The sequence below is a fragment of the Ranitomeya variabilis genome, chromosome 8 (genome assembly GCF_051348905.1).
Source record: "Ranitomeya variabilis isolate aRanVar5 chromosome 8, aRanVar5.hap1, whole genome shotgun sequence".
Classification (NCBI taxonomy): Eukaryota; Metazoa; Chordata; class Amphibia; order Anura; family Dendrobatidae; genus Ranitomeya; species Ranitomeya variabilis.
In genome coordinates this window covers 161,634,645-161,656,303 of record NC_135239.1, presented here as the reverse complement: position 1 = coordinate 161,656,303, position 21,659 = coordinate 161,634,645, and the positions used below count along the sequence as shown (strand labels likewise).

The 21,659-nt window shown below is 39.0% G+C and overlaps 1 protein-coding gene and 1 long non-coding RNA gene across 3 annotated transcripts in view; one reads left to right on the top strand and one right to left on the bottom strand.

The window, feature by feature from the left end:
• Positions 1-21,659, bottom strand: part of KCNJ4 (potassium inwardly rectifying channel subfamily J member 4) — a 202,316-nt gene that overhangs the window by 91,128 nt on the left and 89,529 nt on the right. The window lies entirely within an intron of this gene.
• The window catches only part of LOC143788741 (uncharacterized), a 311,204-nt gene continuing 297,240 nt past the window's right edge, over positions 7,696-21,659 (top strand). Inside the window, exons 1-2 of the long non-coding RNA XR_013218724.1 lie at positions 7,696-7,712; positions 16,619-16,696. This is a non-coding gene — a long non-coding RNA (uncharacterized LOC143788741). The remainder of the gene's footprint in view (positions 7,713-16,618; positions 16,697-21,659) is intronic.

Here is a 21,659-nt window from a genome sequence, read left to right as displayed (position 1 = left end):
TATTGTTATAAAGAAGCAGAGGTAAATTTTCAAATGATGGTAATATAATATAATATTTGCAGTGGATCCCCATTGTAAATGTTACTTGTATTTCAGTCTGACAATGTTCAACAATGTTGGATTGTTTCTGACGTCTGTGTCATCATTGTGCAATGCCACAATTTAAAACTGAAATCTTCATGACCACGGGCTTAGCTATAATCTTACTAGACATTTGGTTCCAATATGTCAGAACCAGGGTCCTCTAGAAGACCAGTTCAGCCTAGATTAGAAGACATTACTAAAGGGGACATACATATCAAAACTGGAGTGTAATCAGAACTGTTCTCCATAAAAGCCTTGAATCTTTTCCATGGGAATGGTTATTGTGTGTTCAGTAACTTTGCTTGTCCACTTATTTGTTTAGTACTTGCTTATTAGGGCGCATGATATTTTTTAAGATCTTGGAGCCTAGAGTGTAACTATACTAAGTGCAGGGGTTGTAGATGCAACTGGGCCCTGGATCTTTGAGGGAAGCCAAAACCTCCCTTTCGTACACAAGAGAAGACAATACTACCTGTTGGGGACTTGTAGGAAATTTTACATTTGGGCTGTTCAAGTTACGCCACTGCTCGGAGTCAAAATCTTTTGTAATTGTCATTGCTTTAAATAGGTGACTGAAATAAAAGAAACATTATTAGAATCAATTAGTGTAAAATGCAGTAATATCAGTGAATGGTGTAAAGAGGGCAGAGCCTCTGTTGGTTTACACAGTAGTATATAAAACACCATGCAAATCCTCATGACTATTGCCTACCTGTCTCACGTTTTGCATTAGTGGCTGCTGTGGATATTGAGGGGGGAGCTTGTTTTTTAATATTTTTACAAACATATTGTGGTAATTTTTATAAAAAAAATCAAAGTTTTCTTCCCTATAAATAAGCCCATGGAATAAAATTAATGAAAAAAATGCCACGCATAGAGCATGTTGTATTTGAAAAAATGCCAGTGACACCTAAAAAGCATCGAAAGAGTGAAACATAATATCCCAAACACCCTGCTTGTTGTTTGTTTTATATTTTCCTTATGACTTTCAGTAAAAAATGCCAGAAAATGATTAATTGTTTAACCTGTTTACCTCCCAAGCCTCATCCACACACACACACACACAAAAATTTCTTCTGTTACTAACGTCCTACAGTAGAGTAGATCTCACTTTGAAATTGTTTGGAGAATATCTTCTTTGTCATACAGGCCTCATCTCCACTCAAACAATTCTTTCTTCTGTTATTAACTTCATACAGTAGGGGAGATCTTATTTTGAAATTGTTTGGAGCATATATTCTTTGTCATACAGACCTCATCCACACTAAAACAATTCTTTCTTCTGTGGCTAACATGATTCAGCACGTAATATTTCACCTTGTAATTTAGTGCCACTGAAATTCAGCTGTGTGCAGAGCTAGTGCAGAGTCCAAAACCTAATTTTTTGTTGCTAATACTGTGCTCCTACCACACTATCTTAGCAACATGACTGGAAAAAGCGAGGTCATGGTGGAAGGGGTATTGGGCTTGGTGTTCAAGATGAACGTGGGGTAGGTTGTAATGTTTGTGAAAGCACTATTAAACCAACAACGTCAAGTCCTATACAAAAACAACTGACAACTTCAGCTATTGGACGGGCTACTCCACTACCTTTCTTTGGCAGACGCACAGCCTTGATGTTGAGACCCAGAAAGAGCTTGTGCTCGATTGGATGGCAAGCTCAGCTTCAAGTGGCCATTCCTCCTCTTCCTCCACCTCAACATCACACCAATTACAGTCCACAGAGGTGGCTTACAAATTACCTGTGCTTCCGCCAGGGTCACAACTCTCCAAACGCCCAATTGACTGTTGGGAACCACAGATGGGTGAGTCTGAGCAGCTGTTCACATATTCTATGCCATGGGCATCAGAAGTGTACTTAAAAGCTTCACAGAGTCAAGAGGAGGAAATCATCTGCACTGATGCCCACATTTTTTTTAGCTTGGATCCTGGGCAAGACAAAGTAGGGTCTGAGCAGTATCCTGACCCTCGTCACAAGATGTTAACCCTCAGGGGGAGGTGATCCTGTTGAGAATCGCATAACTGAGGCTCATGCAGACTGTATTGGGCTGTCAAGCCAGGAGGAGGAGGATGACTCCCAGGACAAGGAATGTGATAACACAGAGGATGAGGAGGAGGAGGTAGATCCCAGTTGGTAAGAACATAGAGACACGCAGCTGTGTAGGTCATCTGAGGAGGTGGAGGAGGAGAAAGATGAGGTTACATTGTGCCATACGGTGCAGACACGGAGTGATGCAGCCACAACAAGCAATGCATCCTTAGCCACGACTGTGGCTGTGGCCAGCAGGGTCCGCACGACTGCAGCTCGTGGGGCAGCAAGGGTTGCCTAGCCTGGGCCTTTTTTGACACTGCAAAGAATGAGCCAACTCACGTAATCTGCCACCTTTGCAAAAAAAATCTAAGTAGAGGGAAAAAGTGCAATAATTTGAATACTGCATGCATGAACTTTCACAGGCGCAATCAACATGTGTTACTCTGGGAATCCCACTGTGCTAAAATGCAGACCAGCAGACCTCACCAACCATCAACTGCCCCATCTATCACATCTGCTGCCAGCTGATGGCCGTCACAGTCCCCAGTACCAATTGCCCTGTCGCCATTACTTCCTTGACTAAAACTGTGTCTGCCACGGTGCATTTCACCACAGACACTTGAACGAGTAAGTATGGTCAAGGGCATTGCATCTTGCTGACTGGGCACTGGTTGACTGTGGTGGCTGTGGGGACAGGCGGGGAACGTGCTGCTCCACAAGTCTTAGAATCTCCAAGGCTTGCAGGACAAACCATGTCTGTCTCTATTATACTAGATCTACTGTGATTAAATTGATGCTACTTTGGTGGTGTCTGACACAAATTTTTGCAAATGTGACCACTCCTGGTTGGGTGTCCATCTGCTGGGTTGACTGTAGTGGAACATTTGTTGGTCCCTAGTATGCTATTTCTACTGTGGTGAAATTGATGCCACTTTGGTGGTGTCTGACAGTAATTTTTGGAAATGTGTAGACTTCTGGTTGGATCTCCCTCATGTGTGTTGCCTGTAGCAGTAGGCCTCCAAGACCGGCAGACCTCCACTTCCTTTGAGTTAACTATTCATGTTACTATCCTTAGATTTTTCTGACAATAGTAGTCTACGAAACTGATATTTATGCCACCTGAGTGTGGCTGAGCATGAAAGCAGGTTGAGCTGTTGCATGTGGTATCAGGTCTCCCAGCACAGCAGGCCTACACCAATCCCTCACCCACCTCGTCTTAATTTGAAGTTCAGTTCAAAGCTGTAAATTCTGGCCCAGACCCTGATACCTCATGCATGGCTGATTGCTGTTGTGCCATTCTAAAATTTGGATGAATTGAGGCCACTTTCCTGATGTCTGCCCCTAATTTGATATGTTTTGGCAGTTTTTGGGCCCATTTTAAGGTGTTGTGTATGCGTTTGTTTTTGCCTCCTATTGACTTCAATGGCTATGTTAGACAAATAAATCGATGAATATTGCAAAGTCGGCGATCGTAATCCGAACCAAACATTGAAATATTCGCTCATCTCTACTCAAAACCACATTAAAGAAGTTTATTAACCCTTCAGGTGCTTCACAGGAACTGAAGAAATATGGAAGGAAAAAATAAACATTCGACTTTTTCACAATTTCCTCTGCGTACTCTGATACTTTATTTGTGGGGGAAAATTACCGTGTGGGTGCGTGTCAGGGATTGGAAGGAAATGAGCACCATGTGACTTTTTAAATGCAATAGTGACTGGAATCGAGAACAAACACCATGTTGAGTTTAGAGAGCCCTTGATGTGCCTAAACACTGGAAACTCCCAACAAGTGACCCCATTTTGGAAACTAGTATTTATTTTAAAGTAGATTTTTCAGGCAGAAAAAAACACTTAACAATAACTTCATATGAGCACATCTTTTTTCCCAGATAACCACATTGGATTTGTCCTCCTCAAAAAAAGCTTTTGTATAAACATACCCTAAGACAATCCACCTATTAGATGTCATAGGGGTGCTGGCTACAAAGAGCATATTGTTTTTGGTCGGTTTAATTCTGGAAATATATAATATCTTAGTGGTTGCAAAGAACACTGAAACTGTCAAACCATAAAGCATCAGTGGATGGTGCAACCCCACTATTCAAACCTGTGGTAGGGACCTTTGTGACGTCACGGTCACGTGATCGCGATGTCATCCCAGGTGATTCTCGCAATGCATCCCTGGGAACGGAAGCTGCCGCGTGCCCCGCTGAGAGCCGGGAGGACTCCGGGGGCCATCAGAAGGTAACTATATGCCTATTTTTTATTTTTATTCTTTTTATTTACAGGAATACTGTACCCAGGGCCTGCAGGAGAGTCTCCTCTCCTCCAGACCCTGGGTACCATCTGCACATGAAGCGCTCACTTTACGCATGGTGGGCATAGCCACATGCATAAAGTGAGCGTTTCAATGCAATCCTATGGCAGCGGAATAGCCGCGATTCTGCAGAAATAATAAACATGCTGCGGATTTTACTGCTATGCGATTCCGCAGTGGGAAAATCCGCAGCATGGGCACAGCAACTGCGGAATCCCATAGCATTGCATGGGAATGCGTTTTTTAAGCATTTCCACTGTGGCAAAAACGCGGTGGAAATGCATAAAAAACGCAACGTGGGCACATAGCCTTATATATACCACTGGTCAATTTACAGGTCTTGCACTTTTACAATATCACCACCCACCATGTTTCCAGGTTTGACATAAACACCTGCGACATATCGTTCCGTTCTTCACATAATTACTCAAAACAAATTAATTTTTTTTTTTTTTTTTTTGGATCCTCATAAATTAACCTTTCCTCTTTGGTCAAATGATAGAAGGATATGGCAGCATTATTTTTACAATCATACTATTTTTGCATTACAATATAATATCTGTGTACTAGATGTTCATTGTGAGATTGCACAAGCTAATCATCAGAAAATACTACAAGGAATTTGAATATAATTGTATGAAATCATTTATTTATAACAATAACTAACCTGATTTCAAGAAAATCTTTGTTAGTTTGATCAATCCTCCTAAGCCGTCTTTATGGGCAGGTAGGTCATAGGAAGCTGAATAAAATGATACCTTGACATCTGTGACTTAGTCCAAAGAAATCCACATGTTTCTTATATGCAAATGATCTGTTAAGATCTATGGGCCGGACATAGATCTCCCAGAGAATCTGCCTCCAGAGATTATTTTACATGTAAGGGGAGTTACCAGAGTGAGACGTATCTCAGCAATGTGGAAATCTGTTCTCATTGAAGACAGATTGTAGAGATTTTACCCATAAATTGATCAATCAAGGTGGAGAAAGAGGCAGATTTCTCTGATAAGATATATCGTAAAGTTGCTTATTTTCATGTGTAGTATTGAGTTAAGAAATAAAGATTGAAACAATGGCTACATCTCACTATATAGGAATTCAGAAGTTGGGCTATACTTATAGACTATTAATTACCCTGATAGGAGTCACAGTGGATATTTAATTTATGGTTTGGATTACATTAATTTTGTCCCTACATACCTTTGTAGTGATTGTTTGACTCCTCAGAATGATTTTAAACAGTGAAGATTCAGCCTAAAAACACCTAAAGCTTTCAACAAATACCCCAAATAATTATTATTAAAAAAAAATATCAAAAGTTAAGGCAAGGTATTACATTTATTTCTGAAGAGTCCACAAATGTGTTTGCCGTAGGGTCAGTTAGAAATTGTAATATAATAATTTCAATTGAAAATGATTTGATAGGCAGCTGCTAATTTTCACTATAAGTTTATTAGGATTATTCCATATGACCAAGATGGGAAGATCTCTTTTTATGCATCGACCACAGAAGGTCAGAACAAGCACTATTTCCGTGGCTCATTCTGATGTAAATGGAAGGTAGGTGAACAGCGAAGCGCAGCCAGCTATGTAGTTTCACATGAAGCTGCGCATAACATATACACAGAAAAAAACGCTGCAAATACTCAACATGTGAACAAGCCCTTAGAAAATTTTATACATTGATCATAGTTTATTTACATAAAATTATTCTTATACTTTGATCATTATTTAAATACTGGAAAGCAACCTACGCAAGTTAATAAGTAAGAAATTGTAAAAATGGCAATATAATCTGACATGTGAAGTGTCTCAATCCTGGAACCCTTGCTGATCAAAAGAATTTAATGGGGTTGTACTATACACAGGGTACACAGAAAGCTGCCAATCAGAAGTGTGGGTGGGATTGTACAGAGCTCAGCATTCAGAGAGCTGCTAGCTCAGGGAAAACAGTGATTTTATCAAAACTGCACCAAGCAGCCCGGTAAGTAACACATCGCTGGAATCATAGTCTCTGCTCTTACATTATGCTGATCTCTGATTGCATAGAAAAAAAACGGGTGGTAGATTCCTTTTAATTAGTTTTATACAGTGAAGTGGAAAAGGGTAACAATGTTTTGAACTTTTGACTTTAAGGCTCCAGAGGTGCAAATGGATTTGAGAGAAACAAAAGGGGCTAACGGATTGAGAAATTTAACAAAATGTCAAGTTCGGTGGAGGAAGGCTGACAATATGGGGTTGTTTCACAGCTAAAGGCGTAGGATACTTGACCAGGATTGATGGTGGTCTCAATGCTGAGCTATATGTGAGTATATACTTCATACACTTGAGTACTATGGTTATGAAAAGGACGACATAGTGTTTAAGCAGGACAACGACCCAAAGCTTATGCCAAGATTGGTGAAAAATTAGTTAGTTGACAATGAAGTAGAGGTGCTGGATTGGCCCGCACAGTCCCCAGACCTCAATCCAATCAAACACTTGTGGGTAGAATTGAAAAAAAAACTGTATACATACCCAAGTGAGTCGACCAGTATACACCAGCTTTGGGAATGTGTAGAAGAGACCTGAGATCAAATTTCGGTTGACACATGTTTGAATCTGATTGAGAGCAGCCCAGAAGGATTCAGGCAGTGTTGAAAGCCAAAGGTAAATTTACAAAATACTAACAAAATAATAAAAATTAAAATTGAGCTATTCAGGAGCAAAACAGTAACAATGCAGTGACATGACAAGAATCTGCATAACTAATCATATGCTAAATAGTTGCAAGTCGAATTTAAGCATGAGATATCCAAGATGATTGTCTATAAAGGATGGCAGTCTCGAGTACAAAGCAGAAGTATATAATGAGATATGGAGCCTGAAAGTCAAAAGTTCAAGACCCTTTTGCTCTTCACTGTATGTAGTTTGCCCAAAGAGCATCAGGCATGACCTAGGTCTATGAATGATACTCCCTGGCTGCTTGTTTGGCAATTGTATCATCCAGCTTGTAGTAGCCTCTTCCCATGCCGATGTTAGATCAGACGAGAGAGAGAATAAATGGAAATACAATTTACTGAGAAACACTACAATCTACACCACCGATGTCACTTCATTGGCCTCAGGATATGTGTGGACATCACCTATTTTTGACTGGTAATTTAAGTTTTGTTTTCATGACCATGGCTTCCAATTATAGCTTACAATGTGGTCCTTCAGGTTCCATTGTGATGTCTGTCATTTTGCGAGAATCCAATATCACCGAGTTGCCCGAAATGAAGCTTCTGACAGCAAGGTGAACACAATTTTAGTTACTTCTAATAACTACTTAGTGAGATTGTGGAAGACAATCCAACCAGGGCAAGCTATAGTATAAAGCGTCAATCTGCCACTCCTCATAGTCTACAATTACTACACTGATATGTAGTCAATTATGAATCATAACTCTACTCTAGTACAGCAGTGATAAATAGTAAAAAAATGAAAATCAGGCTTGTCTTTACTATTAGATTCCAGTCCTTAGTGTATATTGATATAATGAACCCTTACTCATCACATATAAATCTTTGAAGAATATTTCACCCTTTCCCGTCGCAGCCAGTTTTGGCCTTCCAGACAGAGCCTCATTTGTCAAATTTTACATATGTCACTTTATGTGGTAATAATATTGCAATGTTTCTTCTGATCTAAAGAACTCTGGGAGTTGGTTTTGTGGCACATTGTACTTTATGTTATTGGTAAATTTTATTCCATATTTTGTTTTATTACTATTTGATTAAATATCTAAATTTGTCGCAAATTAGGAAAAATAACAATCTTCAAACTTTTGTTATGGCTTTAAAGCAGATAATTAATAAACACAATTTACCATATATCTTATTTAGGATAATTTCACTTTTTAAACATACAGCTCTGGCAAAAATAAAGAGACCACTGCAAAATGTTCAGTTTGTCCGATTTTTCTCTTTATAGGTATATTTTTGAGTAAAATATAAATTGTTCTTTTTATTCTATAAACTTCTGACAATATGTTTACAAATTTCCAAGCAATAAGTTTTGCATTTTTTTTCTGAAAAAGAAAAATGGTCAAAATTAAAAAAGCAGTGCTTTCAGACCTCAAATAATGCAAAGAAAACAAGTTCATAATCATTTAGAAACAACAATACTAATGTTTTAACTCAGGAAGAGTTCAGAAATCAATATTTAGTGGATTAATCACGATTTTTAATCACAGCTTTCATGCGTCTTGGCATGCTTTCCACCAGTCTTTCACATTGCTTTCTGGCTCAAAAATGTAAGCAGTTCTTCTTTGTTTGATGGCTTGTGACTATCCATCATCCTCTTGATTACATTCCAGAGGGTTTCAGTGGGGTTCAGGTCTGGAGATTGAGCTGGCCATGACAGGGTTTTGATGTGGTGGTCTCTTAATTTTTGCCAGTGCTGTATGTCACTTTACGTGGTAATAATATTGGAATGTTTCTTCTGATCTAAAGGATTCTGGGAATGTGTTTTGTGACACATTGTATTAATTAATGCTATCTAACATATAGTAATAAAATGAATTTTCTTATTCATGTGTGCCCATCAGCCACAACAAGGACAACTTTTCTCTGCAAGGATAATAGACCTATAATTTATCAAACAAATTTAAAGGGCAGGTAAGATCCAGCACTATTGGCAGATGGGAGGAGTGATAAGCCAAATATGTAGCCAAATATGTATGCACCTAAAAGAATAAAGCAAGTATGAACAGGTGCAAGTTTTATGCCGTAAGTCGGCAAGGGGTTAAACAAGCTCTCATAACTGTTTCTCCATTCCCGATGATCTTTTCACAATGCTCTGAATAATTTACTGTCACAATGCAAGTCTTTGTAAAGTACACAGTAATAGTAGAAGGATTTATTACTAATTATTACTTATTAGGTTTGTAATGAGTCAGTGACACACAGTTTTTTGCATCAGAGCACTGAAAGGGCTTTTGTCACTATAGACAACAGCAGTACTACTATCTGTTCACAATTACTTTTGCACACGCTCATTAGACACTTCAATACAAAAGATAGTTGGCATCTGATTATTGCTTTCTCAAACTTCCATATACCAGTGACATCATATAATCTCACTGTCTGAAACCAAATGTTTTCAATACTGAACTCCTTGTGTTGCCTGTTGTGAATTCCGTTCTGGAGCTCCCTCCTGTGGTTGCTAATGGTATTTTTGTGAGTTCTGCCCTTGGGCTCCCTCTGGTGGTTTCAAGTGGAACTGCTGCTCCTTTAGGTAGCTGTGGCAGCTGCCTTCACTAATCACCTTGCCTGGGTTTGTTATTTAAACCTGCTCTGGGCTTTATTTCATGCCAGCTGTCAATGTTCTTGGTTGGATTTGGTTCTCTCCTTGGATTTCTCATATGGCCTGTCCTTGTCAGCAAAAGATAAGTTTTTGCTAAGTTTTTGTTTGTCCATTTGCCTGGACTCTATTGCTCTGCAAATATGTCTCTTTTTGTCCAGCTTGTCACTATGTCATATTCAGGCTAGCTGGAAGCTCTGGGAAAGCAGATTTGCCCCTCCACACCGTGAGTCGGTGTGGAGTTCATTTTTGTAAACTCTGCGTGGATTTTGTAGTTTTTAATACTGACCGCACAGTATCCTTTTCTCTCTGTCTATCAAGTTTAGTATTGGCCTCCTTTGCTGAAATCTGATTTCATTTCTGTGTACGTCATTTCCCTCTTCACTCACAGTCAATATTTGTGGGGGGCTGTCTTTCCTTTTGGGGTTTTCTCTGAGGCAAGATAGCTTTCTATTTCCTTCTTTAGGGGTAGTTAGTTCTTAGGCTGTGAAGAGGTGTCTAGGGAGAGTCAGGAACATCCCACGGCTATTACTAGTGTTGTTGTTAGGATTAGGGAGTGCGGTCAGTAGAGATACCACCTTCTCAGAGCTCGTCCCATGTTGCGTTTTAGCCACCAGGTCATATCAGTATGGCCTCTTAACCACCAGGTCATAACAGTTGCCACCATCTACTAACGTAGCTAAACCTAATATTTCTCTCCTGTACCGTATTTGATACTACAGGAATCTCCCAGGCATTATGCCCTCTGTCTTGGAGTTATATTTAGCTCAGATCTTTACTTCACTTCTATATCAAATCACTCGCTTGCTTGTGTCACCCGCACCTCAAAAACATTGCCAGAATCTGACCTTTTCTGACCTTTTCTTACCTTCAAAACTGCTAAAACTCTCTTGTTGCTGTGATTCTTTGTTGTCTTGACTACTTTAACTCTCTACTAATCAGTCTTCCTCTCACTAAACCTTCCAATCTATCCTGAATTCAAAAGCCAGGCTCATATTTTTGTTCAGCCACTAAATACATGCCTCCACCCTGTGTACGTCATTGCCCTGGTTATCTATCCACTATAGAATACATATAAACTTATCATACAACCTGCAGTTTCCCTTGTTCCATCAAGCCATTGCACGACCATCTGGGCCCTCACCTACTGTATCCTCACCCATCCCTTGTAGATTGTGAGCCCTCGCGGGCAGGGTCCTCCTGTACCAGTCATTCACTAGCATTTTCTAAGATTATTGTACTCGTTTTTATTATGTATACCCCTTTTTGCATGTAAATCGCTGAGGAACAAATGACGCTATAATAATAAATAATAATAATTCTCAGCCACAAAGCTCTTCACAGAGTTGCACCACCCTGAATGTCTATCTTCCTACCGGTGATCTTTATTCTGGTAATGGTCTAAGACTAACATCCTCCACAATCCAAATCTCCATCTTCTGTCTACAAGACTTTTCTTGTGCTGCACCAGTTCTCTGGAATGCACTACCCCAGACCATCAGGTTTTTTCTTTGTGTCCACAGATTTAAGCCCTAAAAGCACACCTTTTTAAGCAGGCGTATCTCTTCACTAATCTATTTTCTCAGTTCTCCTTTCCTACATTCTTCCTTTCTATCATCTGCCTCCTGCATACTCCATACACTCAGGATCGCTTTGTATCTAGACATACACATATTCTGAATGGTGATTGGCTCACGCAGTCTTACTTGAATGCCCGTATTTGTTATAGAGATGACTTGATCATACAATACACACACTTTTTAGTATTTGTGTAACCCCTATTTATAGATTATTAACTTGTGACCTTACTTTCCTTGTTTAATCTGCTGAATTATAAATTACTCTGTAATGTCAGATAGTCTTTGTCCATAATACCCACTGAATTGCAAAGCACTGCGGAATATGTTGTTGTTATATAAATAAAATAATTATTATTGCATTTCAGCTTCTACAATTAAATGATGGTGCCCCGTTGGAGAACCACTAAGCTTTTTGGTCTCAATTGTGAGAGTAACCTTAAAAAGTTGTGCTGCAGTTACAAGTAACTATAAAGCTTGTTCTTCTAAGAGAGGCATTAAAGAATTGAGCTTTGCTTGCACCAGAAATTATTGTTACATTCCTGGGGGGAACAGTACCACACACCAAATCCTCATCTCTTGCCCATTTTATAGAGGCACATAAAGCTACCTGAATATCTCCCAAAAAAGACTGGCTGCTGACAAGTGCACCTAGACATTATAGACAAAAATGTTTCGAAATGGGGATTTTTAGGATAAAATATAGAACTCCAAATATTTTATGAAGAATCAATGAAGAGACCTATATATGTTTTATATAATCCATGACAGAGCTACAATAACTATGATATATTTATATATAGCATACAGTATGTCCACTATGTCCCCTCCAGAGCTGTAAATACAGAGAAAACTGTAGAATGTAGGTGCTGTAGGTAAATCAAATAATTGGCATAACGTTCATATTTTTAAGAATTTGGCCTCTCACATGATTTGGTTTCGAGTGTAATTCAGTTTGACAAAACCAATATATTAGGGCAAAAGTAAATAAGCAAAGCAGTTGGGTCTGTAATTGACTTTTCTTTTCTAATAAACTTTAACAAATGTATCAGTACTTTAGAAAATTGGGCTTACAGTGGGTTAATCATCTCTTTAAAGCCGCAGCCGGCACAGCCTGACTCAGAGATATTCATAGCTCCTACAACCAGCTGTGTCGTCAACTCAGGGGTTCAGGCATATTATTATATCAATTAGCATCTTAATGAAGTGAGCAGCATCGTTTTATAGCTGTACTGCTGAGAGGGGCTATGGGTGCAGGCTTCCACATATGAGACAAGTTGCTTAAAACTAGTCAACTTGGGTGGCCTTTTTTGGATAACATCCTGTGATCCAGGTTGGTGGCCTCATTCAGTGTACAAGACAATGTTCAGATATATATTCTCCCCAACTAAACTACTTTATATATTTTATATATACATTATACAGTCTTGGTGGAAAGTGTTAGCAACCTTGAAATTGTTCCAGAAAATATAGTATTTCTCCCAGACAATTATTGCAATTACTCATGTTTTGTTATGCAAATTTATTTCCTTTGTGTGTATTGGAACAACACAAAAAAACAAAGAAAAAAGGTAAATTGGACATAATTTCACAAATCCCCCCAAATGGACAGGAGAAAATTGTTGGCTCCCTCAACTTAATATTTGGTTGAACACCCTTTGGAGTAAATAACTGCAATCTCTTCCTATAACCATCAACAAGCTTCTTACACCTCTCAACTGGAATTTTGGACAACTCTTCTTTTGCAAACTGCTCCAGGTCTCTCAAATCTGAAGGTGCCTTCCCCCAACAGCAATTTTAAGATCTCTCCACCAGTGTTCAATGGGATTTAGGTCTGGACTCATTGTTGTCCACTTCAAAACTCTCCAGACTTTGTTTCCATCCATTTCTGGGTGCTTCTTAAAGTATATTTGGAGTCATTGTCCTGTTGGAAGACCCATAACCTAGGATATAAACCCAGCTTTCGGACACTGGGCACTATATTGTGACCCAAAATCTGTTGGTAATCTTCAGATTTCATGATGCCTTGCACACAGTCAAGGCACCCAGTACCAGAGACCATCCTTGAACCTACACCATATTTGCCTTTAGGTACTGTGTTCTTTTCTTTGTAGGCCTCATTCCATTTTCAGTAAACAGTAGAATGATGTGCTTTACCAAAAAGCGCTATCTTGATCTCATCTGTCCACAGGTCACTTTCCCAGTAGGATTTTGGCCTACTCATACATTTTGGCAAACTGCAGTCTAGCGTCCATGTCCAGGGAGATTAGCTACAGTATCATGGGTTGTAAAAGTGTTGATTATGTTGCACATCATGGACAAAGGAACATTGAGATCTCTGGATATGGAGTTGTAACCTTGAGATTGTTAATATTACTTAACAATTTTAGTTCTCAAGTCCTCAGACAGTTCTCTTCCCCTCTTTCTGCTCTCCATGCTTAGTGTGGCACACACAGACACACAATGCAAAGATCGAGTAAACTTCTCCCCTTTTTATCTGATGTCAGGTGTGATTTTCATATTGCCCACACCTGTTACTTGCCACAAGTGACTTTGAATGAGCATCACAAGCTTGAAACAAAGTTGTTTACTTACAATTTTGGAAAGGAGTCAGCAATTTTGTCCGGACCATTTGGGGGATTTTATGTGAAATTATGTCCAATTTGCTTTTTTTCTCAGGTTTTTTTGTGCTGTTCCCACACAAAGGAAATAAACATGTGTATAACAAAATGTGTAATTGCAAAAATTTTCTGTGAGAAATGCTTCATTTTCTGGAACATTTTCAAGGGCGCCAATACTTTACACATATTCACAATTGTATACATTTTATAGATAATTTAGGTCCTCAAACTTTTACTATATAAATTTTGTATTAACACTTTCATCCAATGAACATCTTCTGATTTCTTAAAGATCAGCAACGTTAAATGAATTCTACAAATCCAAGCTATAATCAATGAATAATAGGGCAGATAATTGAAATAATTTGTTGTTTTATTATTAAACTGTACATCTATCTCCAAATTAAAACTTTGACATGTTCCTTGTGTATAATCATTGTGTGCAGTTATTCTGTTGTAACACCAGCCATTTCTTCTTGAACTTCTGGTCCTTTTAGATTCAGACACATACAGAAGATTCTTTCAGCCATATTAAATCTCCATGGTGACTGGAGGCCAAGTCTACGTTTGATATAGTCACTCTTAGATTATACTTTCCAACATTTTCTAAGTTCTCCTCCAGAGGGGTTAGGAGTTTTTCCTTTTTTTAATTAGTCATACCCCTTTTTTATAAAACACAAATTCCCCCCCCCCCCCCTCTCTATTTTGGCCCCATTCAGTCAGCATCCCAACATCATGCGCAGAAAACATTCAGGGAACACTACTATCTCAGACACTTCTGTGGCACCTTGAACATTTGCCAACTATTGCAAAATCAGGGTGACCTCTTCAGTTTTAGGAGCCTCCTACATATTTCTGGGAGTGTTTGTAAGTATAATATAGTTTAGTTTCTCCTCTTCCAGTACCCAAAAAGCAATCACTGTGTGACTGCCACCTTTCTTATTGTGCAAAAACATTCCCAAGGCCTCATGCACATGCCAGAACCTATACATCAATAAACTTAAGGTCCCCATACCCATTAGACTACTGTTGACTGACAGTCAAATGTGTATGGGGACCCAGACAACTGATTGTCGGGGTAGATGTTGATCTAGCATGTCCGATTTTGGACCACTGATCACTTTTTTTTTCGGAGATAAGTTGCCAGCAGACATATCTGGCAATGGCTCACAACCTATAATTTTTCTTCCGAATTAAGTTATAGCTTCCTAAACAAAATTAAGCAATTAAACCTATAACGCTCCAGTCTAATATTACGGACAAATAATAGTCACACATCAATATATCTAGGACTGTATAGCATGACAGAAGCAGCAAGAATTGAAAAGATAACAAACTTTATATATAATAATATATTTAAACAACAGTGTCATATCATATATCCAATAAATAGGTGAGATTCACAAAAGATAACCAGAGACAAAAAACCAACGCAGCATAGCTGCACGGTGATAACCACACCACATTAGGTCCTATAAAAGTAACATATCTAAATAGCCTAAATGTGAGGTTCCATGGGTGTGACCAGGCACAGCCATGGCTACAAGTCATTTACGGCTTGGTATAGGGATTTTTTCCAGGCCAGATATAGATGAACCGGGAATATACAGCATATATTTATCTGTGAAAGGAATAAATATCCTAGCCCTATTGCTAGCCCAAAAAGGATAACATATTCTAAATTTCATATATAATCACACTATACCTGTAGCCATGGTTGGTCTATGGAGGGTGGTTATCTCCTGCTGCCTTGCTGCCAGGCACCTCGACGCGCGTTTCGCCCAATGGGCTTCGTCAGGAGGCGTGGCTAGCACAAAGAGTGAAGTTCCCTCAATAGTGTATGCAATTAAAACAAAAAGAAACTGGTGGGTAGCGTCGCATTCATGATATCGTGGTCCCAGCATTGTTTGGGGCGGATTTCACAAGCCATTCCCAGCCAATAAGAACTTTAAGATTTGTCAGCCACTAGCATGTATGGAAGGACCTTTCAGCTGTTGGGCCAATGGCAGTGCTTGCCAGTGATCACATGGTATGGTCATGTGAGCAATAGAAGTACAGTACTATTTGCCGGCAGAAGGAGCTTTGAGATTGAGCCAATGAAATTGCAGCTGTGAAGTCCCATGGGGCAACTTCATGACAGGAATATATAATAAGGAAATACACCAATTGGCGCACTACACTGTGATGCCGTGCTCACTGACGACCGACACAGGCACCCAGCACCGCATGTAACCAGGGGGAGGAACAATGTCATCACCATGGTGATCACGGCAGCCGGACACCGTGCCAGGCGCCGGACCACGGCAGAGCACATGGGCAGCACATCTGGGTGAGAGAAGGCACCAACAGTTATAAAAAATCATAATAAATATATAAAATATATAAAGATCCAAGGCAGTATCAATCTAAAAATACAGAAAGTACAACATATTACAGTCAAAGGTCATCAAATAACAAGCATTGATGTTATAATGTCTCTATAATCAAACATAATGGAACATAATAGGATGTCTGAACATTGGATTAGTAGTGCTAAAAGTAGCAGTCAATCGTACGGACAGGTAAACACTAGATGTTTATAGAGAATATTCATTAGTAGCATGTCTTTACTGTCATTGTTTTTCCTAATTACTGTTCTTCCTTTTATGTATTTTCCATAGGCTTGGTCCCGCAGCATGCAGTGGGACAAGATGTCATTTGGTCTTCCAGGGTACAGGATATCACGTGAGCAGACCCAGGTAAAGGGGAGATATATATATAAAAATAGTAGAAGAAGAATAGTACCCAATCTGAAAGGCTAATAAAAACATAATTAGGGTCTAACCATACGTTATACAATAATAAAATTAGTTAATAAAAAGAAAAGTGGGAAAAATAAGAAAAAAAAGAAAAAGAGGGAACCTGTTAAAATAACAGCGCTGTATTAGATGTTTACAGAGGCAATTTGCATATTACATTTCCCAGGGGAGCATTGCACAGCGAATAAGCCTCCTTACCTTGACAAGCCAGAGCTGGTATGTCACTCTCCATAAGGAGAAGCGTTACCCCTTAGACCCCAGTCCGGAGCCTCTCACCTAGCCAAATTAGTTCTCATCCTTTGCACTGATGAGGGCCAACAGCCCGAAACACCGTGTCTGCGAATTGAGATACTGATTTGGCTTTTATCCTAAGTCATATTGCACGACTCGTTAAAAGGTTGATTGTGACTTGTAGGATCGCTACTTCCAACAGGTGGCGCTATAGAGTTAAGTCCTCTTTTTCTCCGAAGAGGCAATTTGCATATTAGATGTTTACAAGAAAGACTTGAAGCTAATAAACTCGTTGAGACCAAAGGGGGTCACGGTGTTCAAAATTACCATCCATTTTGTTTCCAGCTGTAAAAGCTTGCGTTTGATATCGCCCCCCCTGTTGCCCATATAGGCTCTATCGATGCCACAGACTCTTAGGCCTTTGGGGTTGCAATAATGTTGCTCACGAAAGTGTCTAGGGATATTTTTCAAATTTTCATACTCCACATCAGGTTTTTTAGCATTAAGAATGTCTCTTACATGCTCCTGTATACAAACCTTCAGGGTTCTGGTCGTCATTCCTATATAAATTAAATCACAGGGGCATGTAAGATGATAAATTACACATTCTGTATTGCATGAGATGTGGTGAATGATCTTAAAAGATTTATCTCCCTTGGCATTTCAAAAATGGCTGGTTTGGGGAATATATCTGCAAATTGAACATGTACCGCAGGCATATGAACCCCATAATGGACCCTTAATCCCAAACAAGTATTCACTGTTCTTTGAAGGCACATAATGACTTTGAGTTAAGATATCACCAAGATTACGAGATCGTCTCCACGTAATTGAAGGTGTTTGGGAAAGGTGGTATCTAAGATCTTTGTCTGTAAGGAGAATGGACCAGTTTTTTTACAATATCTCATTCATCTGTCTCCAGTTTGAGTTAAAGGTAGAGATGAATCGAGGTTTCATCCCATAGTTTGCATTTTTTGATTTGTCTGACTTATAGGCTAAAAGGGATTGCCTGTTGGTATTGGCAGCTCTAAGATAGCCTTTCTTGACGTTCTCTGAATCTATTAGTAAGATTTTCGGCTTGTTGGTGGAATACTAAATTATCGGAGCAGATGCGTCGTACTCTCAAAAATTGGCCAATCGGTATTGATTTTTTCAAATGTGGTAAATGAGACGAATCAGCGTGTAATAGTGCATTTGTCGCTGTGGTTTTGCGAAAAACATCAGTTGCTATCATGCCATCTGCTCTTTTCAAAATCAGGATGTCAAGAAATTCTATCTTTGTTTTACTGTATTTTCATGTAAGATTGATATTCAGATCATTCATATTTAATAATACTGGTCAACGCAATTTTTCTGGCAAAAAGTTTTAAAACACATTTTAAGTCAATTTTGGCTGCTGATTACGAATATGAACTCCGTTTTTGGCTATCACATCAGGATTTCGAGATATTTTCAATTTTTGATGAAAATTACTCCTAATATTTTATGATAAAAACACATGATTTTCGGTACTACATTTTGTATATTTTTAATCAAGGAATAATAAAGATTACAAAGTCTATGTACAGCAAATCAAATATACTTACAGAATTAAACTACAAAATATAAAAACACATATATATGGCACCCAGATGAATGACAAATGGCAGTTATTTGAACGTTCTTTTCTTGGCTGATCAGTGATGTACAGCTTCTGGGTTGTCTCTCATCAAGCTCCAGCAATAGTCAGCCATCATATGTGAGTCCCACCGGCCTTGATACCGTTCTTCCATTGTTTTAATGTCCCAATGAAAATGCTCCCCTTGTTCCTCGCTCACATCCCCAAGGTTCTCTGGAAAAAAGTCCAAATGGCTGTGTAAATAGTGAATCTTCATACTCATTCTACATCCAAGATTTCGCAGACTCATTAGTAGCTCTTCCACAATCTCTTCATAGTTGTCTGCTTTCTTATTCCCTAGAAAATTCTGCACCACATTACAAAATGCATTCCAAGCTCGCTCTTCTGTCTCATTCATTGATGTGATAACATTTGGGTCTCTCATAAGTGTTCTTATTTGAGGTCCATCAAATATTCCAGCCTTTTTCTTCTCTTCACTAAGAGCAGGAAAAGTTGAACATATATAGTTAAAGCAATCTCCACTGTGATTGAGAGCTTTGACAAACTGCTTCATCAATCCAAGTTTTATGTGCAAGGGAGGAAAGACAATGTCCTTCCTATCCACTAGAGGATCATGGATGACATTCTTATCGCCAGATGCCAAACTCTGTCTTTGAGGCCATTCAGTTTTCACCCAATGCTCTGCTGCAGCTCTACTGTCCCAGTAGCACAGAAAACAAGGGTGTTCTCATAACAAATGGGAATTATGCATGTTCAAAGAAAACAAAGATATTCTCACATTTATTGGGAGACTAAGGTAAACTAAATTTACCTTAGTGAACCGTATAAACCGGCACTTTTCATACACTACTTACAATGGTGTTCAAAAGTCCTGCATAGGCGTGAAGAAAACTATGTTTCATATTTCTGCATCTCTACAGTGAAACTGGTGGAACATATATGTTTTTGTAATCCCTCATTGTATGCCATACTCATTTTTGAATGTCCCAAGTGTATAAATTGTTATGGTATGCGCATTTTTGATATTTTTTTTACAGCATAACCATACCTACACCAGTACAGTGTGTAGAATGGTGAACAGGTTTCTAAGTTCATTAACTTCCAATGCAAGTTCACACAGACTTAAATTTTACTTTTTAAGATTTATTATTTTTTATTTAATTCAGAGTCCTGAAAAGGGCCTTTAGAGTGCATCTTTAGCTTCTAATACTTTATTGGCCAGCCTTTGCTCTTGAGCACCAGCTTGCATCTCTGTGGCATTGAGTGAGCAAGCTTCTGCAGATGTTCACGAGTGATGATGTGGTTCCAGGCCTGTATCAGAGCCTCAATCAACTCACTCTTGGTCCTTGGCTGTTTTCTAGATATCTCTAATGATACCTTGTGCCACAAATTTTCAGTTGGATTGAGGTCCGGGGACTGAGCTGGCTAGTCAATAGTAGCCACCTTGTTCTTTTTTTTCCATTCCGTTACTGTCTTTGCTCTGTGACAAGGAGCATTATTATAAAACAGATGTTGAGCAGAAGGCAGCATTTTCTTATTAACCCCTTCATGACCCAGCCTATTTTGACCTTAATGACCTGGCCGTTTTTGCAATTCTGACCAGTGTCCCTTTATGAGGTAATAACTCAGGAACACTTCAACGGATCCTAGCGGTTCTGAGATTGTTTTTTCGTGACATATTGGGCTTCATGTTAGTGGTAAATTTAGCTCGATAATTTTTGCGTTTATTTGTAAAAAATATGGAACTTTGGCGAAAATTTTGAAAATTTCGCAATTTTCAAATTTTGAATTTTTATTCTGTTAAATGAGAGAGTTATGTGACACACAATAGTTAATAAATAACATTACCCACATGTCTACTTTACATCAGCACAATTTTGGAAACAAAATTTTTTTTTGCTAGGAAGTTATAAGGGTTAAAATTTGACCAGCGATTTCTAATTTTTACAACAAAATTTACAAAACCATTTTTTTAGGGACCACCTCACATTTGAAGTCAGTTTGAGGGGTCTATATGGCTGAAAATACCCAAAAGTGACACCATTCTAAAAACTGCACCCCTCAAGGTACTGAAAACCACATTTAAGAAGTTTATTAACCCTTCAGGTGCTTCACAGCAGCAGAAGCAACATGGAAGGAAAAAATTAACATTTAACTTTTTAGTCACAAAAATGTTCTTTTAGCAACAATTTTTTTTATTTTCCCAAGGGTAAAAAGAGAAACTGGACCCAAAAGTTATTGTACAATTTGTCCTGAGTAATCCGATACCCCATATGGGGGGGACCACTGTTTGGGCGCACGACAGGGCTCGGAAGGGAAGGAGCGCCATTTGACTTTTTCAATGAAAAATTGGCTCCAATCTTTAGCGGACACCATGTTGCGTTTGGAAAGCCCCTGTGTGCCTAAACATTGGAGCTCCCCCACAAGTGACCCCATTTTGGAAACTAGACCCCCAAAGGAGCTTATCTAGATGCATAGTGAGCACTTTGAACCCCCAGGTGCTTCACAAATTGATCCATAAAAATGAAAAAGTACTTTTTTTTCACAAAAAATTTCTTTTAGCCTCATTTTTTTCATTTCCACATGGGCAACAGAATAAAATGGATCCTAAAATTTATTGGGAAATTTCTCCTGAGTACACTGATATCTCACATGTGGGGGTAAACCACTGTTTGGGCACATGGTAGGGCTCGGAAGGGAAGGAGCGCCATTTGACTTTTTGAATGAAAAATTAGCTCCAATGGTTAGCGGACACCATGTCGCGTTTGGAGAGCCCCTGTGTGCCTAAACATTGGAGCTCCCCCACATGTGACCCCATTTTGGAAACTAGACCTCCCATGGAACTAATCTAGATGTGCGGTGACCACTTTAAACCCCCAAGTGCTTCACAGAAGTTTACAACGCAGAGCCGTGAAAATAAAAAATCATTTTTCTTTCCTCAAAAATTATGTTTTAGCAAGCAATTTTTTATTTTCACAAGGGTAACAGGAGAAATTGGACCCCAAAAGTTGTCCAGTTTATCCTGAGTACGCTGATACCCCATATGTGGGGGTA